Source organism: Podarcis pityusensis, assembly GCF_964106645.2.
Source record: "Podarcis pityusensis genome assembly, chromosome: Z".
Lineage (NCBI taxonomy): Eukaryota > Metazoa > Chordata > Lepidosauria > Squamata > Lacertidae > Podarcis > Podarcis pityusensis.
In genome coordinates, this window is record NC_138044.1 from 29268733 (window position 1) to 29295490 (window position 26758).

At 42.8% G+C, this 26758-nt stretch overlaps 1 long non-coding RNA gene across 1 annotated transcript; it reads right to left on the minus strand.

Annotated features, from left to right (window-relative positions):
• Positions 1-9778: 9778 nt before the first annotated feature.
• LOC308468885 lies at positions 9779-22810 on the minus strand. The gene is made up of 3 exons (XR_013981933.1): positions 22622-22810; positions 13905-13970; positions 9779-10204 (listed from the first exon to the last, which is right to left on the minus strand). It is a non-coding gene; the product is annotated as an uncharacterized lncRNA (long non-coding RNA).
• Between the last annotated feature and the right edge of the window lie 3948 nt (positions 22811-26758).

The window sequence follows — 26758 nt, forward strand, 5'->3', positions numbered from 1 at the left end:
ATGCCCAAATCCAGTGATACCTTGCAAAATTTCCCCCTTTCCAAGTCTCCATTCACTTCAGATGGAGCTGTTCCATGACCAGAGGAACACAACCCTGTAGCTTCCCTACATCTGGAATCTTTATATGAAGTGCTATATAAAGAGATAAGCCATGGCCCTGTCTAGCCTAGTAAAGCCTACTCCAACCTTCCCAACACAATGGCCACCAGATGTTTGGGACTACAGTTCCCATCAACCTTGACCATTGGCCATGTTGGCTGCAGTCGATGGATGGACACTCAGTTGGCGAAGGATGGTTTACTGCCAATAGTCCTCCAAGATCTCAGGGTCGTTGATTCAGGCCTCACATTGGGCAAATGATTCCTGCATTGCAGGGGTCTGGACGAGATGCCCGTTGTGGTCCATTCCAACTCTTCAATTCTATGATTCTGTCTTCTAAATAAGACAATAAAGTATATTCCTCCCTGATTAATGGAGGTTGTGGATAACTTCCCTCCTTTTGCTAAAAATAATAAGGTGCAGGCAGTTGAGGGTCACCTCATCTTTGTTATTTACATTTACACCCCACCTTTCCTCAAAGGAGCTCAAAGTGGTTGTTCCCCTCATTTTATCCTCAACACAACCCTTTGAGGTAGGTTAAGCTAAAAGACAGTGACTGGCTCAAGGTCACCCAGTGATTTGCAGGGCTCTGTGGGGATTTGGACCTTGGTCTCTGAGGCCCTAGTCTGGCACTCTGACCACTACACCACACTGGTTCAATCTTGACGTACCATTGGGGTTAAGAAATTCCCACTCTCCCCCCCCTTGCATTGCTTGATCAGCTAAAACCCACATTAAATATTTGCTGCAGAGTGGTTTCTTTTTACTTTTTATTTTAAAATTGTTACTCATGCCTTTAGAAACTGCAATTTTCTCTGTGGCAACCACTGTGCTTTTAAAGCAATGTTTTCGTACAAGAAAGCATTAAAGAAACATTCCTGTTGTGAATATAACAGCACCTCCACCAGGGTAATATTTCATTGTAAAAGGGTTTCTACTTCCCGTCAGCCTGGCGAAGTTATATGGGGGATACAGTAAACATGCCATTCACAAGCATCTCTTTTAATTGCAAAGTTTCAAACAAGATGCACTTCACATAAACCTGAGTTACAGGTTGGGCTGCGTTTTAAAGCATGAAACGTGAAGTGAGATCATAACATCTAAATTATTCCGTCTTCCCTTCCTTTCATTCCAGCACTGCAATATCAGCTTGGCAAGCTCTAGACTGGGGTGGGGAACCTTAGATCTGGGTTCTGAATGCGGCCCTCCAAGCCTCTTCAACTGGCCCTTGGAATTCTCCCCAAGCAAAGCCACATCTCTTCTCTGTAAGGCTTCACCCCCTCCCTGGTCTTGCTTCACCCCCCCCCCATGTGTTTTTGCCTGGCTGAAATGTGTCCTTAAACTCTGATACCTCTTCCTTGTTTGGACAGAGAGGTGTGCATGCACACACATACAGAACTAACCAACTGTACAAAATTAAAGCTCACATCTATTGTTCTGACATTATTTACTCTTTTTGCCTCTGGAAGCATGCAAACCATTTTCCATTTCTAATCTAGACCAAAAGCTTTCACTGTCCTCTGTTGCATGGCCCTCTTCCTTCTGCTATCCTCAAGTGCTGTTGCCTGGCGGGAATATGTCCTTGAACTGTGATAAAGCCTCATGTTTGTCTGGATAGAGAGGCAGCATGCACTGCAACAGAAGCAAGGTCGGGGTCAGATCACTAACTGCAGTTCTGTTTCACACATTATTCAGGAGCAAACCCAGATGTACACCAAGCATATATTCAACAAAGGTTGGGAGTAGCAACCCCTGGAAAACATAGCTGTAAGAGGCATGAATTTGTTAAGCCACATGCCTGCCCACTGTGTGTGACGGGGCCCTCATAAATCCCAGATAACCAAATTAAAAGACGGGGTTCTAATTGCTACAAAGTTTGTGTACAACATATTGACGTTTTGTGTATGCAGATAATGAAAGGTCAGGGTCGAATCATCTTAACATCACCCCATATCCCTCTACTGTCCCAATCCCATGGGGGGGGCTGTGCCCTCATGTGAGAACACAGCCCTGGAAGATGGACGTCCCAATTTTCTGCTGCAACATGTGGGAGGGTATGTCATCCCCTGGGCTCTACTCAGTTTAGGCCCATAACACCCCTGATTTCACTGAACAGAGATCCAGTTCCAGAGAACTTTCCCCCCTCTTTTGTCCTGGGTCCTCATTGTACCACCCAGAAGTGGCTCTCTGGAACCCAGTGTGAATATGGAGTCCCCACTCCCCCAGGTGCAGGCAGAGTAAATGACCCACTCCACATAGAGGAGCATTGGAATGCTTACTGAGTGTGGCATGCTATGATGCATCTTTCAGCACAAATTGTGTTTCATGCACTGAAAAACCCATGTGCATGGCAAGCTATGGGAAACACCCCAGGTGCATGGCATTTTGAGATGAATGGGAATTTCGCAGTACAGCAATACTCTTCTTACAACTAGTATGCTGCTGAATACCAGTTGCTGGGAATCACAAGCAGGGAAAGAGAACTCAGGTCCTGTTCCCTAGAGACATCTTGTAGGACACTGTGAGAACTGGATGCTGGACTTGGTAGGTTGCTGGCCTGATCCAGTAGGATTCTTCTTATGTCCTTATTTTCTATCAAGATTTCCTAGAAATTCCTAGGAAGGTGTGCCTTTTCTGCCTGTTCCTTTGCATTTTATATATATATGTGAAAATCTGATTTATTTAAACATTGCTTATTTGGCCTCCACCAAAATATTACCTGGCATAGCATCAGATGCAAATCAGGGCCTCTGTAAAATGATTGTGCTGCAGGAGTACCATGGGTCATTAACAACAGATTTGCAAGGTTAATTTTCAATTATGTATTTCTTATTAATTTCCTGGTTATCTTACTATTATTAAATTTAAAGGGGAAGAGACTTCCAATCTGTCTGGCTTCTGCAGCATTATTGCTGATAATTATTTCTGTTTTCCAATTTGTGTTACTCCTGTGACTTGCAAAAATTTGTTATTAACGAGCAAATAATTATGGCTGCATGTACTGGAGCATTATTTTGCTAATGCTGTGTCAGCTTTCACACTGGGGCTCCCCTGTTTTTACAGCTCAGGCACAAAATCTGCACTTCTCATAGGGCCTTCTGTCATACAATCAGTCTATAGGACCAATTTCCTTGTTTTGCCTATTTTTCAAAGAGGCACCACTTGGCTGCTTCTAAATTACTGAATATATCTATATCTATATTGCTGCAAGAAGTTCACAGAATTTTCTTTGTTTCTTTGTCCTGTGGTGACAGCAACATGATTTCTTTGCTTTGCTTTGTTTGAATTTTGTTGTGCAAAGGGTGGTTGCAGGACATCTCAGGTGAGGGGAATTATTTTAATATGGTGAACTCATAAAGCAGGACATATTAAACAGACAATGTGGCTGTACATACAAAACTAATCTCCACTACCTGGTGCTAGCTCATCTTCAGTGAGGCAATGGACCCTTCTCAAGGGACTACGTAGCAGAACAATGTGCTGCTCACCAGATGTTGGTAGATTACAACTCCCACCATCCCTGATTACTGGTCATGCTGAGTGGGGCAGATGAAAGCTGGGAGTCCAACAACATCTGAAGGGCTACAGGTTAGCCAATCTTGGTTTTAGGGGAGCCCTAGCCACATCTACTATCCTGAATCTCCATCAAGGGGATTAAAAGCCACATGGCCTGTGCTGGAAAGTTGGCTGTGTCTGGATTTGTTGACAGAAGACTTGACTAACATTGTATAACCTCCAACACGTTGAGGCAAAAACCGGGAGCTATGTTCTGGGGCTCTGTTTCTGTGCAAGTCACGTGACCTGTGAGAGATCATGACCCCCAAAAGTGCTTTTCCAGGGCTATGCCCTTGCATGATATCATGGCACCAAAAGAAAGCATGTTTTGGAGTACCACATGAGGTTGCAGCCCCGAATAATGCTGTTTCAGGGCAAGATTGCGGCATGAGATTGTGAGAGACCATGGTGCCCAAAATGGCTGTTGTGCTTGCACTCGAAATAAATGGGATGTCCTGGTTTTATCAGGACAGTTGAGGGGTATGACATGGTGCTCTCCACGTTTTATTGGACCACAACTCCCATTATCCCTGCTACCCTTGAAGTAAAACATTGTAGCTCAATCCCCTGTGATCCTGAGCAGAAAAATATGCTATCAGTATCACTGCCCTAGCTGTGTTTTCAGTTTAGTCTTAAGAAGTAGTGCCTTGATGTAGTTCAAGGGTGCTGCTCCATTCTGGCCCCAAGGCGAATTGCTCTAATCCTTTGGTTAATAAAAAGGTAAAGGTAAAGGACTCCTGGACAGTTAAGTCCAGTCAAAGGCGACTATGGGGTTGCGGCACTCATCTCACTTTCAGGCCAAGGGAGCTGGCATTTGTCTACAGACAGCTTTCCGGGTCATGTGGCCAGCATGACTAACCACTTCTGGTGGTTCTGCAACAGAACAGTGTGATTGAAGCCAGAGCGCACGGAAACGTCATTTACCTTCCTGCCACAGCGGTACCTATTTATCTGCTTGCACTGGTATGCTTTCGAACTGCTAGGTTGGCAGAAGCTGGGTCAGAGCAATGGGAGCTCACCCCATCATGTGGATTCAAACTGCCGACCTTCCGATCAGCAAGTCCAAGAAGCTCAGTGGTTTAGACCACAGGATAACAGCATGGGGTGGGGGAACTTTTTAGCCCAAAGCCTACATTCCCTTTAGGATAAGGGGCCACATGCTGGCGGCAGGTGGGGCTAGAGGCAAAAGTGGCTGGAACAGCTAATGTTAATTCTACCTTCATACAGAAGGTTGGTTTCTAACCCCCACCCAGACCCTTGGTCTTTCATACAGACAAGCAAGAGGCATTACCAGAGTCCAAGGACACATCCCAGCTGGGCAAAAACATGCCAGGCCTTTGGAGGGTATGGCTGAAGAGAGTTTCAAAGCCCACATAGATAGCCACATTCATCCTTTAGGTCTGAGTTTCCTGACTCCTGGGGTAGCAGGTGGCACTGAAGAATCAGTCCTTTCACATATTATTTTGAATGCTTTTAAAAAAAACAACACAAATGAAACCTCGGGGATTTTTGAGTATTCAAATAGAATGCTCCAAGGGCCTGATTCCTTCCTCAGGGTGAGCAGAAAGCTGCTCTCTCCATCTCTCATTTTGGCCTCAGAAGGTCTCCCCACTGCAGTCCTTCTGTTTCCCTTTCCAGGACGGATGTCAGCACAGCACGATTCGTAAAAATAAAACAAGGCATGTCTGGAGTGCCACATTCAAGACCTCTTAATATGACATCCGCTTTTTATCCTATTATTAGTATTCGTACCCACTGCAGCTGTAAACCTCTGCCTGCCACATGAATACTGATATCTTTATTTCTACAAAACACACAGGCACACAGCTGAGCCTTGCAAGGCCTAATAAACACGAAGGACTTTATTTTCTAATAAAAACCTTGCTCTAAATGTCACTGCATCCTTTCTTATCTCAGGAAAGGGGTGGTGGTGGTGAATTGTCTATCTTTTAGGTTAATATCCCCAGCCCCCACTCACCAAATAGTATATGTAACTTGCTCCCACAGTTTGGATTACTTTGGTACATATAATGAAAGAAATGTATATACCCCCATCTTTCCTTGTTGCTGAGGACCTTGCACTGAGACATTAGCTGTGGCACTGTTAGATTTATTGTGACTGCAATGGTGTGCCGCGGGTCTCATTATTCTTCCCTGGCAACACTTTTTTTTAAGGCCATGTAAACAAATTTACATTTTCTGAGCATCTGAATGAAAACGAAAACCAGCACTATGACCCAGGAAGAGAGATTTTATGCAAATTTTAATTAAAATGCAAATCCCATTCCCCATACAAAAATAAAAGAACATCATCTCCAAATGGTTCGTAGCGTGTTTCCTTTACAAAAAATAAAAATAAAAATGGGAATTTTGTTTTCCCCTGGGACTCATTGCTGAAAATATAATGCACAGAATGATGCCGTGTAACCTTGTAAGCGCAGTAAATAATCACATCTATAACTCTCAGCGGGTTATATGTGTGTGTTGATGGAATCTGAGAGAAAGTTTACCCAAGCTGCAGTTTTCTTTCCTCGGTGTTATCAAGGATATATTGACACTAGGCATCTCTTCACCTCCCCTCTCGCCAGTAGTTACCTCTAGGTTGTAGCTGGGTTGTGTTGGTTTTTTTTACCTTTGGAAAAAGTACACTTTCTTACATGTGCATCCTATGCCCTCCTTAAATTTGCTCTGGGATGTTGGGGGGGGGGAGGGGAACCAAGAACAGACTTTGGGGGCACATGGGGAAAGGATAAGAGAGAAGATCCATTGCAAAGCCAAATGTCATTGCACTGATGGCATTGAATACTACTGCCCCAGGTGCCCTGTCTGCTGCCCACATGCTGTTAGTGGACAAAGGCTCTGCTTTCCATTCTGTTCCTTTATCTTCAAATGGTGGATGCCTTCTAACAGAGGAATCTCCTCTGGTGGCCCTTCAGAAAGAGAGGACTGCCACAAATTTAAAACAAGTCCAGTTCTAGTGGACTATTGTTTAAAGGGCGGCACCTCCAGTGTTTTGTTTTTGATGCTTGTTCAGGCAACCCTAACCCAGACATGCAATTTCAACGCAACTTTATTATGTATATTTACTTCAAAACTACTGAAATTTAATATCATTTGATAAGTGTTATGCCAATTTGTTTTTAGCATTTGTTTTAATTGGCATTTTTAAATGAACCTTTTCTCTTTTTTTGTATTGCTTTATGCTTAGATGTTTTTGCATACTTTGGCCCAAGGTCCCAGGGCAGGTTGCAACATTAAAAACAGTTTAAGACAACTTACAACCACAGAAATGAAGTGGGTTCTAAAAGCATATTTCTCAAATGTCAAAAGGCAGAGTAAATAGGTGCATCTTCAAAATTCACTGAAAGCTGCATAATGAGGGTGATGTTTTTAATGCTAAGTCAAAAGGGCTATAACTTGTTTAGAACTCTGTAGGATGGCAGTGCCACCATTTAGGGACTGTTGCTGAAAATGTCTTCTCCTGGGCCACCCCAACCCCAACCTTCTGAGACTGATGGGACGACCAAGAGGGCCTCCTCTGCTAATCTTAGCACCCGAGGCTGGTCTGTGGGGAAGCAGGCATTCTTTCAGGTATTTGGGGCCTGAGTTGTTTAGGGCTTTAAACACTAACGTGAGCACTTTGAATTGGGCCCAGATACAAATTGGCGACCAGCACAGCTGGTTCTCTTCTCAAAATGGCCAGCCAGATGTTCATGTTCATGAAAGCAGGGCTTGAACACAACAGCACTCTCTACTCCTGCAGTTTCAAGCAACTGGAGAGGTGCTAATTTCAATTTGGAATGAGGCAGCCTTAATTTATGAATAGTCCTCATTTTCAGTGAATGAATGGCTGAAAACGAAAGGAAAGGAAACAGGAAGGCATCACACGATTTCTGCCTTTGGGACGTGCATTGGCTCCTTCACTCTCCCATCCCTTTCTTCACTCCCTCCTGGGCATACATCTAGGCAGAAGCTTTAACAGATGCTGACAGGTTGACAGAGCCTGGTAAATGTACTTGGTTCACTGACATTCGATTCCGAGCAGAGATGGCAGTCCGCTTGGCAGCTCTAAACAACGCAAACATTTGGACTCTGTGCAGAAAAGTTTTAAGTGTGGTCATGTTTGCAGACCAGGCCAAAAATGAAATAAAATAGATATTGGATTTCAGCCATATGAGAATTTCATTGTCTTCCTAAATTAGGTGGGGAAATAGGACAATGCTGACAAGCAATGCAGAAGCTCTAGAATGGAAACAAACTCATGGTAGACATTGCCTTGTTTGCTTCAGGCTCCTAAAACTTGTGACCCATGAAGCCAAATGCATAGGCTAGGATGCAAGGAACTGGATGCAGCCAGTGGGCACAATTGTTACCTCTTGTATCTCCCATGAGCAAAGTTTGAGAGATAGGTGTGGTCACCTATCTGTCAGTCACCTGATATCACAATGATGGTAGGTAACCCATTTTTGCCCACATGGTTTAAAGCCATGTGGGAAAAGGCACAGCCTACAATGTGTGATGATCAACTGATTATAGGGTAATCTCAAGCTCTGTGCAAAGAGCACTGCAAGTGGCAACAATCAGCTGATTGTTGGCACTTGCAATAGGGCTCTGCAAGACCTCACAGTTAATCAGTGGACCCTAGCACTCTGCACACTCCTCTACAAGACCTGCTCAGCAGATGTCACTGGTTTCTGGCTAACAATTCTCTTGTTAGGTTGATGGCTAGTTAACAACCCAGAATGAAAGTCAACGGGAGCTAGGAATCTCTTTTTTGTGTTTGAATGAGATACCCATCAGAACTTGGGAGAGTGCCAACTATACACCCCAGTTAAAGGGCAGTTGTGTGTGTGAGAGAGAGAGAGATCTAAAGGCACATTGAGGGGACCCTACAAGGTAATTTGTAGTGAGGATGGACAAATCTGTCACTTGGTTTCTCTCAGTTTCTATTTTTTTCCAGTCCTAACTTCAGTTCACATTTACACATTAGTTTATGAGGGTAGGGGGGAAATTCTCATGAAAATTCATTTTAGTGTGAATTTCTCCCATTACACACATTTTTGTATGTCATTTAGAGTATTGTGCACATTTTTGCAAGGCACTTTCCTTAGTATAATGCATTGCTGTATGCTACTTACATGAATATATGCAGTTTCATGCTCACTTTTGCTTACTATAGACATTTTTGTATAAATTATAAATTATTTGTTGGAGAACTGCATTGTAAAATTCAGAGCAGCATTGATTTTGAAGGATAGCTGTGTTTCTATTGCCATGTTGTTTGGGGTAGTGCAAATTAGGTACATTAAGACACCTTAAAGGATACTGAACCGCGTTGGCTCCAAATATACTTCCCATCCCCTAAGCCTCACAGCCATGCTGTGTGTGTGTGTGTGTGTGTGTGTGTGTTGCTGTGTGTGTGTTCATTGGGGTACTGGAATTTAATTTAATTGGAGTTGGGGTACCTGGAATCTACTTTGCAAAAACCTGATGTGGTTGCTAACCACACTATTAATCACACCTGGCTTGGCCCCAGCCATACCTGCTTCAGAAGCCAATGCAATACAGGAAATTTGAGAGTCAATGAAGTCAGCTTACAGAAGACAAGAGGAGAATCTTTAGTAACATGCTGGGGGGGTCATGCAGGAGAACTGTGAACTCCAGAATGAACCCTTGGCTTGCTTGTTGCCTATCCCCATGATGTTACATGTGAAAGAGCAATGCCCATCTGTTTTAGTAATACAGAGACAGTCCTCATCACCTGGATATGTAGCACAGTCTCTTCTTAAACTTGGAAAAATCAATTTGCCACAGAGCCCTTCTTCCAGAAAGCATGCCCTTTCTGAATTAAAATTCACCAACAGTCGTTTCTCAGGTAAAACTGTCACTGACATCATTAAGAATGATTTCTGATGAGGAGAGATATAGGTGCATTGCTGTGCATAAGAACAAAATGCCCTGGTTTTTGTGTGTGTATGTCTTTCCTGATATTCATTTCCTCCTTTGGAGGGAAGGAAAGTGTGTGTGTGTTTACCTGTGTAAGCAGGCAGGCAGGCAGGCAGGCAAACACATACAATACTTGCTTTTATAACTGTGACAAGCAGGCATTTATTTATGTCAACATTCATATCAATTTAGAATTCCATGCATTCTTAACCTTGATGAACAGCAACAGGAGGCATAATCTGTGTACCTGTGTGCACAAATAGTGGAGTTGTATGTCTGTACAGTTAATCACATGTAGTATTCAAGAACTATACAGTCCATGTACCCAGGTACACAATAGTTGAGCTATACAAATCAAGCAGCTATACACAAACACTAGTATATGTGTAGAAGCAGCTTGTAGATGCATTCAGTGTAATTCAATATAACAGCAACATCAGTTGGGGGTGAGTGATGGACAAACAGGGTGTCAGTTTTGGGCCATGGGTAGCTGTAAGAAATGAGGGAGTAGCCAATGTAGAAAAGCCGTAGAGCGAGCCAAAGCAAAGGGCTAACCAGGAGGCAAAGACAATGAGCACTCCAGAAGAAAGGGCTGAAGGAAAATCTGGAAGACAAGATCAGAGAATAAGCCAAGAGTCAGGGCAAAGAGCAAGAAGATAAATAAAAAAGCACACCAGTGCTCATGAAAATCATGTTGCTGAAGCAAGCCTGGAAAAAGGAAACCCTTTATATTCTTTCTATTCATAAGGAGCCACTGATCAGCCTGGGTGGGCCACTGTAGGAAGCTGCCCCATGGCAAGTCCGACCATTGCTCCACCTAGGTCAATATTGTTTACATTGACTGTCAGCAGCTCTCCAGGATTTCAGGGAGAGGATATTCCCAGCCCTTCCTGGAAATGCCAGGGATGGAACCTAGGAGCTTCTGGATGGAAAACAGACACTCAGCCACTGAGCTTTAGCTGTTCCCCTAAGGTGGAGTGAGTCTTGAAAATTATTCACTAAGAAGGTTGTCACCTGCATTTCTGTGGTTCATCACACAATGCAAGCAGGAGTGGCCAGCTTGGGAGGGTAGTGCCACTGCTGCTTAGTTAGATGTTAGTGTGGGTATGTAGGGTGGTGGTGAGGTTGAGGTTGTGTGGGCATACCAGCAATTGTGCCAGATTGTCTTGGGCAGTGTACTCACACAACTTCAATTTCACCACTGCCCTCCTCTGCACCGCTCAGGTAAGCAACAGGGACACCACTGTTGAGAGGGCAATTCTGTGATTCTGCCCTTTCATGTGAACCGCTCCTGCAACACAGTCACACATGGAAACAAGCATCTATTGGCATGGACTGCAATTCAAAATTCTGACAAAATTTTACTTTGAAAGCCCTAAGCAGATTGGGACTTGCAAAGCTGCCTTCTCCTGTATGAATTTTAGAACCTCAGTTTGTGCAGTGGATCACTGTGCTTGGCTGTTAACCAGAAGGTTGGTGGTTCAAGCCCCCCCAGGAATAGCTGTGGACAGGATTCCTGTATTGCAAAGGGTTGGACTAGATGACCCTCTGGGTAGGGTTGCCATATTTCAGAAAGCCTGGACACAAAAGTTGTTTTTGAGCCATCTTTAAGGAAATTCTCCAAAAAATCAACACTTCTGACAAGGGTTGCCATACATCTGGCTACTTCTGATGGACGAATCTCAGGTGTGTCCGGGGAGACCTGGACATATGACAGCCCTACCTCTGGGTCCCTTCCTGCTAACAATTCTGCGATTCATTTTTGAGATCTTGTGAGCATCTTGTGACTGCCTTCTGAGGCACACTTTGTTGCAACGTGTGACAGGGGTGTTTCCATCACAAAAATATGTATGTGAAACTACTTGCCCTGAAAGGTTAGACCAAGGATGGGGAACCTTTTTTAGTCAGAAGGTCACATTCCTTTCGGGATCCACATGCCATGGTAGGTGGGGACATAGGCAAAAGTGGGCAAAACAACACGTGCAAATTTTACCTTTGCAAAGTAGGCTATTTTCTTCACCCATGCTACATCTGCATTATGCATTTAAAGTACTATGATCCCACTTTAAATAGACTTGGTATGCTGCTTTAGATGTATAGTGCAGATGGAACCTAAATGTTTATATGAAGACTTTTGATTAAAATTAAATTTAAACATTAACTGGTGTTTTTCAATACTGTTCAATACAAATCTGTGTGTTTTTTTAAAGTAACCAACCAACCAAACAAACAAACAAGAAAACTGAGGATACTTCTTTCTCATTCCAAATATTGAAAGTCTCACTAATGTTTTAAAATAATCTCTTTCTGAACAATGAAAGCAAGAATGTTTCCACTGGAAGATTATAATTCAGGAAATGTTCACCTTTGCCTACAAAGTAAACCAAGTCAGTGTCCTATTTTTAAAGTGATTGGGGGGAGCCTCAAATTTAATTTGGCATTTCACCTTTGTAATTAAGAGCCATCTGTCTTTATTTCTATCCTTTAGCTCTGCCTCTTTGCCTGGATTCTTGTCGGGAGATGAATGGAACTTATGGAAGTTCAATATACTGAAGAGAAAGCTACCACATTTTAAATGAACATAGCAGGTGTCATCCGTACCAGGTATGAATGAAGTGGCCAAATGGTTGCATCTCAGCGAGTCACCAACATTAGTACTTCATAACAAAATTTAGGACAGAAATGTAAGGGCACCTTACAAATTTATTTATTTTATTTACATTATTTATAACCCACTCTTCACAACCTCAGAGTAAGAAATAACATTGAAACAATACAATAAAGCAATGTTTCAATTAAATACAAACTAATGTGAAGCCAATACTATACTAGCAGCATAACTACATCAGCTCAACAATGGGTATCACTTTCATCAAAAACATTGATGAATAGTGACAGGTTTACCAGGTGCTGAAAATCCCAGCAATATTGGTGCAACTTACACTTGAGAAAACAGAGCAGTTCAAACTTGGGGGGCACTATTGAGATATCTAAAAGTTAAGGATCAGAGATGGGGGGTGTTGGTGGTGAACAGCATCAGTTCAGCAATCAAATTTCATTCATTGGTGTCCAGTTATACACAAGCAGGTGTCAGCATCGCCCTTGAGCCAGTGCCACTAACTGGACTCATACGCTTCAGCCCCGACTGGGCTAGGCGAGCTGGGTAGCACTTCCAGAGACCACCTTCTGCACAGGAACAGGTCAAAGTGCTTTGGACTCACAGCTTAGAGTTGTGAGCACCAGATTCACTCCAACAAGAAGACAGTCGCCGCACAGCAAAGTACAGCAGAGTATAGCAGAGCATAAACGACTTGGAGAGCAGCTCTGTAGAATATCTTCTTTTATTCTATCTACAACTATAATACACAACTATGTACAGAGCTAAATGAGGTCTAAGCGAAAATGCTGAACTGCACTGAGTGTCTGCAGCTGCTCTTAGCAGCAACCTTATCTATACACACAATCTCTCTCTAACACTCAGTCTCTCTCTCTCTCTCTCTGATGTGAGGTGGAACGGAATAAGTAGAGAGCAGAAACCGCCCCCTCCTCTCTGGAGAATCAGCAGAGAACATCGGCAGATTCTTGGATATGGGAGGGGTGAAATCTCCTCATCAGGTGCTCTACAATATTACACCATAATAAGTGGTCAGTCTCAGTTATGTGGAGTGCTTAAACAGGTGCATATTCCACTCAACACCTGGGATAGTCAAGCCTATCAATTCTGATTTTTCTCTGTTACACATTTTCCCAGTCTTATTTTCACTTCACCACATTTCTTCAACAGTCTGCTTAAAAGAAAAAGAGCCCTCATCAGCATATCTGTGTATATTTATCCTAATATGCATACTTCTGTATGCAATTTTGCCTGATACACATATTTCCCCAAACAAATTCTCCTAATAATGCATATTTGTATGTTATATGCATTTTAATGCACACTTTCCCATAATACATATCTATTTTTGCACCTTTTATATTTGATTGGAGAACTAAATTGCAAAATCCATGGAAATGGAAAGTTCAAAGGATGACTGAACTTCAGAACACATATTGCTGCAGAAAAGTTAAGTTTGCATTAACATGCTAGCCAAACCATATTTCTCCTTCATCCCTACTCAATTCATGAGATGGTCAGTGCAGTGACATTAGTACTGGAGGTGGGGGGCCCCTGCTCTAGCCCCCCATTGCATGATTATCTGGACATGAATGCACATATGACTATACCAAGCTTCTACTTTCCCTGGTGTTTTACCACTGGGTCAAAAGCATGAGTGCAGAAGGGAAATGGCATACAGTTCCCTTACCTTTCTTTATTGTTTCCTCTGTGCTGAATGACAGACTACAAGCCTTCTGGGCAAAGTTTGATGGTGCTATATAAAATAAGAACAGCAGAAACAACAACAAAGGATGAGAAGAATTTTGGTGCACTACATTCAAAGACTGTCCTCCAGAGAGGCCACTACAGTAGTCTGGTCCAGTAATAACTGGTTCATGTATGACTACAGCTGGGTCCACTAAGGTCAGATATTTTCCTTCTGCCCACAGCTTTTCTGGATCCAACCTCAAGATACTACAGCTCAATATGTCAGGCCCACAGAATCTGTGAAACTCCCTCTCCCCATGAGGCAACAGAAGCTTGTGCCCACACCTAGTAATTGACAACTGAACAATCCTTATTTTGCAGTTCCAGCCTTGCAAAGAAACAAAAAACTATAAGCTGTGCTTCAGTGAACTCTCTCTACTGATTTTCTTTCTGTGTCTTTTGTGTTTGCTTGTACTAGTGTGGCTTCTAGCAGGTGGGGTAGGGTGGTTGAGTGTGTGTGTTCGCATTTGGCAAATTGTGCTGTTTTCTTCCCATTTGCTTTCAACTTTTCATTGTTGGGCATGCTCTTCCCCCTTAAAAAAAGAAGAAGCAATGATAAGACCTTAAAAAAACAACAAGGGGTGGTATTAATGGAGGGTGGATATAGATGGCAAGTTGCTTGCATATGAGTTGGTACATGCTGACACTAAACCTCATGAACTCTGTGATTTGTAGAATTCAACTTAATGAAGCTTTTCAATAAACTGGATCTAAAGGTTCCCTATCCCCAAGAGCAGGAATCTTTCACCTATAGAAGGAGATGTATTTTCAGAGGAGGGGAACCTTTGGGTCTATTCCCTCATCTCTTCGAAGCCAGTGGCAGCAGTGATTCTCCAAACATAAAAGCAATGGCAAAATTCCCTCTGATGGCCATTTAGCACATTTTTAAATCCTCACATCTACAAGCAAGTTGGTATCCTTGCCTCTCTGAGCCGAATAATATAACTTAATTTCAGCTTTCTGATCATAACAATTCAAAGGGAATGTTATGCAATTTATTCATCTTTGCTTGCAGGAATTCATCAAACAATCGCAGCTTAATGCCCCAGTTTCCCTCCCTATTTGCACAGATGAAGAATTATACCAGCTCCAGCTCAGCAAGGGATAGCAGCATTAAAGACACTGCATGGGGAATTTTTCCACTCATATTGCTAAAATCCTTCTCAAAGCCTCTATTGCTATTGAGGTAGCAAACACCAGCCTCTCCACCGCAGGGGCTCCCAGTCCCGTGGCATTAACCAGGAGAGATAGGAGGCAAAGAAATTGTAAATCTCTAATGAGCCATGCAACCAACCTGAACTGGGCTTGTTCCCTTCGCCTTTCTAACCTTGCCAATATAATCCTGCTAACCTCTTCCCCTTTTGCTGTGTTTAGACTGAGGCTGGCCCAAAATTTGCCTCAAATCTTCCCACAAAATATTTCCAGTCCCTGAAGAAAATGGGGGGCTGATTTTCTACTACTCATGTCTCATGCTTTTTTCATTTTAAATCTTTTTAGAGCAGAAGCCTGGAGACAAAATCCTGCAATCTGCTTTTCTTACTGTGCAATACATAAGACACCAAGAGTACTTTATAAAACATTCTTGGCTGACCCTTTCTTGGGCAGGTTGTTGGTTAATGGTCTAAGATGGTTGATGTTTCAGTACTGGGAGCATATGACTGATGGTTGGGGATCTCTGTATTTTTGAAAGAGGTGACACCCCTCCAGCTGAGGAGAAAATACACCTGTGTTTGAGAGGGAGTGAGAAGGTGCTCATGCAGAAAGAGGGCTTCTAATTGGAGTGCATCTGTCTGGGGGAACAAAACCCACCCTACTATTAGACAAAGTGAGGCAATGGTTTTGGTTGTCAAGAAATGCAGCAAATTCTTTACTTCCTTCAATTTATTGTAGTGTATGTTCTTCCCTGCTAGAGATGATGAAGAAGAACACTTCTGGGATCTTCTGTCTCAGCTGGCCTTGGGTACCATGTTCCTTGTCTTATTGTGGATGGGGGTTGCCACCACAAACAGCAAAATATATTGGGCCAGCTTTGCTGGTTGTGTGCGTCCTGCCTGCTAGGGGTTTCTCTTGCCCACTGTATGTAGCATTACCGTGGTGGAAGGATCTGTCAAATTTGGTTCTCTCTGTTTCTTGTTCTTCCGGTCTTAAATACAGTCCTCCAGATTTGCATTTAAAAAAAAATCCTCATGAAATTTCTTCAATATTTTATTGTGGATTTCTTCTATTAAAAAAAAACACATTTTTGCCTGCAGTCTGACTACTGTGCATGATTTTGCAAGCAATTTCTTTTAATATAATACATTTTTGTATGCTGTTTTCACTGATGTATGCATTTCCTATGCACATTTCTGCATAATATGTGCATTTTAGTAAACATGCACCTCCCCTTCCACTCTACAATTTCCTTCCTCTGTTTTGTTTTCGGTACTGTAGAAATTTAAACTGTAAGTTCCTGTTTGTGTGTGTTGTGTTTTCTTTCTATGTGTGATAATGTTACGCTACAAAGCACACTGGATATTACTTGCATTATATAACAGTACTGTCAGGTGCTTTGGGGCTCCCACAAAATTCTGTACACCCAATCTACACAAATAAATGCCAGCTAAGGAATTTCTCTGTTGCCTGTGTCTTTCACAGCTCGCAGGCTCATGGGCTTCCTGTACTTCCACCCACTGGAGGAAGAAGAGGGGGGGGGAAATGCACCACCCCCGGCAGTGCGATCCCAGTGGGTGCTATCGTGGCTGCCCCCCCACCCGTGCTGGGCGCCACCCCCCCACAGATGGCATGTCACGCCCCCAGGACACACGCCAGCCTTGCCCCTGCCTGCTCTCCACTACCCCCCGGTGCCGGAGCATGAAGCTCCCCCGCTGCTTCCACCTGCCCACCAGTTTATTCATTTTTCTGCCGCTGCATTGCTAAAGCAACTGTATTGCTTTCCTCCAGCTGCTCTGGTTGTCATCAATAATTTCACTGCATCATCCAGCGTTGGACCAGGACAATCCTCCATCTTAAGTGACATCATTTTTGACTCTGGCAGCCTTCTGTTCATAAACCGTCTTGAGATGTATGATGACTCAATGGGAAATTACTGGCTTTTTGACATTGCCTGGCCAATTTCTCTGGCTCTGGCTCTCCTGAAATTTTCAGCTCCCCACCCGCAATTTATGCTGCAAAATGTTTTGGAAGTGCTTTATTTCTCCAACACTGTGATTTGATGGTCAACTTACTAAGGCAAAGACTGCTGTGCTGGAGTAATGAAGCAACTCAGGAAAATGCAACCCCAATGTGCAACACCTTATGTATATTCTTCATACATACATACATACATACATACATATGCACATACATAATTCTATTTCTACGCTACCTTTCCACATGCTCAAGATAGTTAACAACATGAAAAAATACATAACTACAACATAAGAACAGTAGTAATAATAAATAAAACATTAAAAGGCACAACAAAACTGCACAATCTAAAATAAAGATACAAAAACCAACAACAGCAACAACCCCCTTCCCAACAAAACTACCCAAACAATACCCTAGCCCAAGATTTTGTTAAGCAGCCTCACCCAGGCCAGGTGGGAAAAAACCTACAAGGCAGGGAGCAGGTCTTCCGGGATTTACAGCCCTATTCTCTTGACTGTGATTTAACTGTTTTCAATAGAATTGTAGAGTTGCAAGGTATCCCAGGGGTCAAGCTGGTCCAACCCCCTGCAATGCAGGAATCTCAACTACATCACACATAACAGATGACCATCCAACCTCTGCTTAAAACTTCCAATGGAGGAGAGTCCAGCACATTCCAAAGGAGTCTGTTCCACTGTCAAACAGCTCTTCTTGGTGTTTAGTCAGAATCTCATTTCTTGTAACTTGAAGCCATAAGTTCAGATCCTGAGCTGTTTTTGCTGCTGCGTCACACTGTTGACTCATGTTCAGATTGTGGTCTACTAAGACCCCTACCACTAGCAAGCCAGGTGTATATTTCTGCAGCTGGTTATGCCTGCCTAAGGGTAGAACCTTATGTTTGTCCCCACTGAAATTCTTTTATCAATTTGAAAAGGCAGTAAGGAAAACTCTCTTATACAATAGAGCTGTCAACAGTGCTCCTATTGCCGATAGGCCGGCTACCTACTTAATTGGTAAACTTTCTATACATTTTCCCTAAAAGGAAACTAGTTTGGGCCCAGTTCTCAAATCTGTTAAGGTCATATTATTATTATTAAGCTTGCCCTAGGACCTTAAGACCTCATGGTGATGAATGAGTAATAAATCTAATTAATAATAATATGGATAGAGAAGGTTGGGTTGAGTTGAATAGGGCAGTCACATCACTGAGCTCTTTTCTATCCAGGTCAACAAGATCAGCCCTCCTGCTCCCCTTTGCATGAATGCAAAACTGCAATAACAAAAATGGGAGCTTTGCCTTGAGGACTAATGAACTGCAGTAGCCATATATGTGTCCATAAACTGAGGAGTGCCCAAAGTACACATTTCTTTGTTTTTCTAGCAGGGGAGGGGCGTTTGGTTTGATAGAGTTCCAATATCAGGGTGAAGATCTATGAGTCTTACTATCAGTGGTGTTTGCTTTCTCACTTTCCAGCCTTGCAAAACAACAACAATATGCCCTTTATTATATTATGCACAGATGGTTTGCGCTACAAATGTTGCAACCTAATTGGGACACAAAACTTGTTAAAATCTAACCACAGACCAGCTTCACAGAGCAACTCAGAACAAGAGAGCATTGAACTGATTCACTGTTGTTAACCTCTGCCCTTCCTGGGAGCTAAAAACTGTTCATGTCAAGCATTTAAGCTGGAGAACCTCAAGACCTTCTCAAAGAAAGAAGGATGATAATTTAGAGCATCAAGGACTATCTAAACTAAAATCTCCATTCAAGGTGGTCAAAGTTGGCATTTACTGGCAGGTATCAATCAGCAACTGGTAAGTGACCAGAAATTCTTCACATGGAATTTTTTTCTGTAGGAAAAAGGGAGGAAAAACAGCTGGAAAGCAATCATAACAAGAGCCTTGCAGAGCTTAGAGGAATATGAAGTATAAAGAGATGATTATTTCCTGTGGATATTGATGATGAATTGAAGGGGATCTGGAGCAAATAAGAAAAATGACCACCCTCAGATATCTCTGAACTTGCCTTGTTTCAATGTTAAAGGGGGGTGGGGGTGGAAGAAACATCCTTCCTGGAACACCTGAGGCCTCAGCATAAGGAGAGTACTAAATATCTGGGTCACAAGTAATCAGAAGTTAGAACTTCCTCTTGGCCCCTTTTCATTTAATTAATCCTTCCTCCACTTGGACAATGTGGCGACAATGTTAGTTATTACAGGGGACATTTTACAGAGGAAATTAATTCATGTCAAAGAAAGTGCATGATGTGCTAAGTAGCAAGATAAATAAGCAAACTCTGTCTCCCTTCCTTTTTTTAAAAAAAGACCCTGCTTGGGTTGCCTTACTGAAAGGCTACCCACAGGGAGTCTTGCTTCTGTAAACCAGTTACTGTAGTAGATATAATCAGAGTTTGTGTTGAAGTTGTCGATCTTTTCTTCATACAGTACTCTGAGTGAATGGCTTCCACAAACCATGAAAGGTTTGGCTATTAAAAGGGAGGGTGTGTGTATAACACTGGATGCCCCAAGAGGGTCTGCTGCCTGTGAGTGATCCCATGAGGAACAGTGATTTCACCCACTTTTATTTGTTTGTGGAAGATTATGCAATGCAAAAATCCTGCATTTATGCAGCAATTCAAGCTACAGTGAAACAGGCCAGGGGGAGGGAGGAAGATTGCTCTGCCTGTCAACCACTATCCAGAAGTCTGGGTCAGCCTTTCCATGCTGGACAATGTACTGCCAATGCAGAGCAACCCATGGCCACATCCACACCATACATTTAAAGCACCACGATACCATTTTAACAGTTGTAGCTTGCCCCCTCAAAGAATCCTGGGAACTATAGTCTGGTAAGATGCTGAAAGATGGTAGAAGATACTCCCACCCAAGCTATAATTCTCAGAGTAGTTTAACAATCAATCCTGTTGGACTGTGGGAATTATAGTTCTATGAAGGGAATAGGGGTTGTCTAGCAACTTTCAGCACCCTTAACAAACTACACTTCCCATGATTGTTTGGGGGAAAGCCATGATTGTTCAAAGTGGAATGATAGTGCTTTGAATGCATAGTGTGGGTGTTGTTGGTTTGTGGCATCCACCTGTCTCAAGAAACTATGGAGTATGCCTCTGCCCTCCAGGGATGAAGTCAAATCGCTGTGTTAGCAGCACCGAAGTGACCTCCATGGGCTGCCCAGATGACAAGACTCCACTCTTGGCCTCACTGATGTGGTCCAAAGGAAATCAGAGCAAAGCATTTGGCACAAGCTTGGCTGAAGGAAGTAGGCGTACAAGGCGCCACCCAGACGTCTTAGGGACTCCACTCCAGATTTGTGTAGGGTTTACTCCATAGCCTTTTATTCTCTCAAAGATATCCCACAAGTCAGCAGAGGTTTAGGATCAGAGGTTTCCTTCTCCTAGATGGGCTACCTTTCCAGGTTGATGAGCCCCATCTGCCCCTCACTTCCCTCTACAGCATGTGCAGAACCTGCCTTCTTGACTGTTGGACCCAATGTTGGTCTCGTCTGCTCAATCTGCCAGAGCCTGTCTCTGCATGCAGGAGAAGTTCCTATCTCACTAAGGGTTTGAGACCCATCGGCTACCCTCACCTGATTTAGGCAGTCAGTCAAAGCAGTTCCTGGATTGTGGCCACTGTTGCATGCTGACAGCTTCTGGAAGCCACAGGCAGTGCCAGATTGCCAAATAGGCAGAGTAGGCACTGGCCTATGGGCTCCACACCTTTTAAGGGCCCTGTGACAGCAGATCAAAATAATATTGATTTGATCAAGAAAGAAAATTACAATCAAGCTTCCTTAATTCAATGTTATCCCACTAGAGCGTGCACACGTGAAACCTCCAGATACGAAGCTTTTTGTGGGTAAGTGTGTCACGCGTTCCCGCTGAAACCAGATCCTAGTAGAATATTCGCTAGAAACTTTGAGATTTGTGAGGGCCCCCCCAAGATTTCCACTGCCTAGGGGCCTCCACAGGGTTTAATCTGGCACTGGCTCCAGTTGAGAGCTGAGTGCAGGATGGGAACCAAAGGTGGACAAATTACCGAAGAAGGAGCATGACATGTCCCCCACCAGAGGTACTACCCCCTCCCGCAACACCCCGTACATCCCTGTGTGGATGTGGCTCCTGGCATTAAGAGAAATGGAGCATGTACACATCACTGCTTTGTGGAGAATTAGATGCTGTAAGGAAGGAAGGAAGGAATTTGCTTCATCAGTGATCACAGCTCCCTGGGAATTTTCCCACAAACATTGCCAGCACCACTGCTTCCTACCTAACACATCATGCACAGGTATGACCACCCCAGGACATGGTTTGAGGGCACAAAGGAATCTTTCTAAAGATAAGGAAGTCTGGGTAGGAGACCACGTGGGAGCCACACACCCTCCTTGTGCACACTGATTATGGAAGAAATCTCTCTCTCTCTCTCTCTCTCTCTATATATATATATACACACACACACAAACACACGCCATGAAGAAAATAAATAAAATGCGGCTGTACAGAATGGGGAACCTTTGTGGGGGATGCCTGGATGAAGGCTAAAGAGGGGTCATTGAGAACATGTAGAAACTAACCTACTATGCTTAGATAAAACTCAGATTGTCTGCTCCTCCCACTTTTGTCTCCGGCTCCACCCACTAATGGCATGTGGCCCTTGGAAGGTTACCCAAAATGGAATGTGGCCTTTAGGCTGGAAAAAAAGGTGTTTCCCACATCTGGGCTGCTGCCCCAATAACCAAAGGATTGCAACAATACACCCTGGGGCCAGGCAGCACCTTCCTTGAACGTGAGGGTGCCCCTACACGCCCCTTTGTACCCTGACTGAAAACATGGTCAGGGAAATGACGGCAGCAGAATGTAACATACAATGATATTAATCTGTCCACTTTTGTTTCAAGCCCTGTGGCACATGGAAGGAAGTAAATGTTGCCCTTGGAATGAATAAAAACTTCCTTGCTCCTGCCATATAGATAAGAGAAAATAACCACAAGGGCTACTGTTTCATATGTGTTCCTACTGTTTGGTATAGGTTTATATATTTATGTGTATTTTTGTCTGTCTGTCTATCATCTATCTATCTATCTATCTATCTATCTATCTATCTATCTATCATCTATCATCTATCATCTATCATCTATCTATCTATATCTATCTATCTATCTATCTATCTATCTATCTATCATCTATCTAGCTATCTATCTATCTATCTATCTATCTGAATTTAGTATCTGAATTTTCTTTCCTCCACAGAACTTGTTAACTATGCAGACCAAAGTGTAGACCAAAGGAACTAGGCTTCCCATATACAAGGGATTTCGATTTTTTAATTTGATTTTTGTCTGTGATCCTAAGCTCCAAATCTGATAGCACTAACCCCCAAGTAAATACATTAAGCTCAAGCTCTTTCTCTATCAAGCCTTACACACATACAGAAAAAGAGAGGGGAGGGGAAGAGAAAGGCAATGAAAGCAGGACTTATCTGCGGATGTTCCTAGATGCAATCAGCCCACCTTTTTAATGCCCTTGCAATTCCAACCTGGGCATTCGTTCAGAGAAGACAAACCAACTTATTTGGCAGCATAATCCACCTCATGAATTTATGCCTCGCCTCTCCCCAGATTCGAGAGCCTGGAAACACACAATCTTCCCTGCTGCGTTTTTAAGTCTACATCCTCCCAGATACAAGATAAGGGCTTAATAGCTCCAATTCAGAGCTGTTTTCATATTCAGGCATAAGTTATGGATACAGCAACAGATCAGCACTTCTTGGCCATTTTTCATTGGCTCTGGTTCACTGCTTTAAACAGTCTGAGTCAAGGCCATGTTTTAACGCCATAGACGGTCTATTCAAATACCAGTATGACCACATTTTAAAAGCCACCCTGTACCACTTCATTGCCGCAGATGTCCTTTACATCTGGCTGGGGCCATTTCTCTGCATGTCAACAGTAATTCATTTTAACAGCTGTCTCTTTTGACAAGCTTAGTGTTAGACTAAAATGACAGGGTGACAGTTTTCCTTTTTCTTGAAACAGAGCATAGTGCAAATTAACTGTTCGGATGCAGGATCCCTGAATGCTTTGTGGAGGGGGGAGCGCAGTGCTCAGAACACATTGAATAGATTTGAGGAACCGTTTGCATTGGAGAACTAAAGATGCTTTAAAAAAGAGGGGGAGGACTCAAGAGGGCTTAACAAACTAGGGTACTTCTCATGCGATTCCTATCGGTACTTGAAACTGCAGAGCCCAGAGCACCTTAAATGCAGATGAAAAAGGCGTTGAAAATAAACAGCAGGAATTTGCAAACTAGTGCAATGGATAGATTTGCTGTCCTATGCAAATAGACAAGATAATGTCCTGTCTAGTGATTGAGCACAGTTAAAATGCTTGGTAATATGTATCAGCTGATGGTTTCATAGGCATCAACCTACAAACAAACTGTGCGCACACCATTGCATGTAACTGTTTTCTCTCTTTCTCTCTCGTGTACACACATGCACACAACAAAACTACTGAGTGTGATAATTGCATCATTTCCATTTAATGATGTACAATCCAGCATGGGTGACTGTTTTAGATCCACAATTATATCAAGCCCCTCCTTCTCTGGCTTCCATTTTGGTGTATGTTGAGCTAATATATTTTAGGGGAGCAACTAGACATTTAACGATGACACAAGCTTTCAAGTCAGTTTTGTTTTTGGCATCTGTCTGCCTCAAGAGACAATTGAAGAGTGCACCTTTGGAGGTGAAGTCAAACTGTGCCTGCTGGATGAGACATGTTTTGTTGCAGCTGGGACAGATGAAGGCATCCGATTGTGCTGTGGCAGATGCGCCATGGTGTTTCTTCTCTCTGCTCCTCCCAGCAGTCATTTCTCCACTGGTCATTGCTGTGGATACACAACCTTACTTGTCTGTCTCCAGACACTTCAATCAGAACTGAGAGAACTGTAAGCTGTGGCAACCTGAGCATGCACAGATTTTTTAAAGAGGAAGGGGGAGGAGGAAGAGGAGGAGGAGGAATGAAACAACTAAGAATGGTTAGTGCATCCATTCCAGTTCAAAACTCAGAACTTCAAGCCATGGGATTGAGAAATCAAAAATCTGGGAAGAATTTCCCAATAGCCAAAGCTTTAATAATGGTATTTCTACCAATGTAGAATATACAATCCAGCTGTGTGGTTTTTATACCTGTTCTTCTAAAGTTCAAAAGGAATGGCTTGGGAGGTTGTGACAATCTCTCACCTGCTGGAGATTCCTCCAGAATGAATTACACTGATTTTTTTTTTAAAGTGCATTAAATTCACTTGTAATAATACTGAAACTGGAATGTGATGGAGGTAGGAGAAGGTAGGTCTCATAAAATTAAATCTAAATTTAAAAATAAGATAAAACACTGTAAATGTTTGGAATAACTAATTAGAAAGATGTGCACTCAAGTTCTTACAAAAAAACAAACTATTGTTGATTTGCCCAAATATAATGGAAGATTGGTGCGTCATTTTCACCAACACATTCATTATTGCTACATTTCCCCATAATCTATGTGATTTTTTTTATATAATGCTTTTTGGTTTGAGTACTGCATTGCAAAATTCAGAGGAGTGTGATTTTTGAAGGATAGATGTGTTTCAGCTGCATATTGTTTTAGGAAATGTGAAAATTACATTTATCCCACATCCCTTCAATCTACCCACCACAGATAGCACAACTCGGCTGTACAGCCTCTGTTTTGCATGAAGAACATCCCAGGTTCAACCTGGGCCATATCCAGGTAGGACTGAGAAAAAACCCTGCCTAAAATCCTGAAGAACTGTTGCCAGTTAGTGTAGAGAACACTGAGCTAAATGGACCAATGTTGTGACAAAACAGCTCCCTATGTTTTTCTTTTCTTTGGGGGGGTAGCTTTTCAGTCAGACAGGTGTGATTTTATCTTGATGCACTGGGCCTCTGCACACAAGGTGCAAGCAGACTTCTGCTTAAGCCACAGCTAGTGAAGTGAAACCCAGCTTCCTCTAAACTAGAGATATTCTTGCCTGATCTGCCAGTGGGACTCATGCTGTGTACACATACTGTGCTCTATAAATAGTAATGTCTTCTCTCCACGGAAAAGGCTATTGGAAGGGAAAATAATCCTGTATAGATGCCAAGCAAGAGAAAACTGGTCCCATTCTCCACTCTGCAGGGAAGCTGGAGCACTGAAAACTCATGAAAAGTAGAAGGGATCGCGTGGGGAGAAACTCCTTCATGCTTCATATACCCCAGCTATATCTCAATCGGTGCAGTGCCTGCTTGTTTCTATTTGTCTATTAAATATGCATACAGGCAAAGCAGAGGGGAAGGGTCATAACTCAGTGGGAGAGCATAAGCTTTGCATGTTGAAGGTCCCAAGTCCAATTCCTAGCATCTCCAGGTAGGTCTCAAAAAGCCCATTGTCTAAAACCCTGGAGAGCTCCTGGCACCCAATGTGTTGTTGTTGTTGTTGTTGTTGTTTCTTTACCACCCTTCATCTATACAGTGGTACCTTGGGTTACAGACGCTTCAGGTTACAGACGCTTCAGGTTACAGACTCCGCTAACCCAGAAATAGTACCTTGGGTTAAGAACTTTGCTTCAGGATGAGAACAGAAATTGTGCGGCGCGGCGGCAGCAGGAGAACCCATTAGCTAAAGTGGTACCTCAGATTAAGAACAGTTTCAGGTTAAGAACAGACCTCCAGAATGAATTAAGTTCTTAACCCGAGGTACCACTGTAACACAGAAATAAAAATCACTCTTTAATAAATAAAACATAGCATAATTCACTAAGGGACTACGCACCGTGACACAGAACATTTAAGAACCAAACACCTCGACAAACAGGAATGTTTTAAACTGGTGTTAAGGCCACCAGCAGGTATCCCCTAGGAGTGAATTCCAAAGCTGGACCACTGCCACTGAGAATGCCCTTTCCCATGACATCCTTCTCCTGGCTTCCATATAAACAGGGCACTTCCCACAGATTGTAATGCCCAAGCTGGCTGGTAGCAAGGAAGGTGCTTCTTGTGGTTCTTGGGTCCTAATTCACTCAGGGGTTTATATATATAGCTTCTCATGAACATCGAAATTGTAACGTTAAGGCAGCATTGGCCACAAAAGTGAGAACTGCCAACAGGGATGGAGGGGAAATTCAATTTCATTTACGTTTTAATGGGAAACTGCCTGATTTGCACTACTCAAACAGGCAAACCCAACACAACTAACCTTCAAAATCTACACCTTCTCAAACTCTTATGATGCAGTTCTGCAATCAAACCATGTGAAGAAAAAAGCATATGCTAGAGTAAAGTGTGCATAAGATTGCAAGTACTGGTGAAAGTAACATTAAAATGCACTGTATTAAGTAAGATTGCTTGCAAAAAAATAGTGCATATTAGTAAAAGAAAGGGGGTATATTAGTCAAAGATGCATACAAAATTGGGTTTACTAGGAGAAATGTGCACTAAAAGGCTGGTGAATTTTCATGAGTGTGTAGAGATAGAGATAAAGAGATAGAGGAGATAGAGATGGAGATAGAGATAGAGATGATAGAGATAGAGAGATAGAGAGGAGACCCCAAATTATTGTAGAAATGTGGAGAACTGGAATTAAGATTAGAAAAATGAGTAGTGG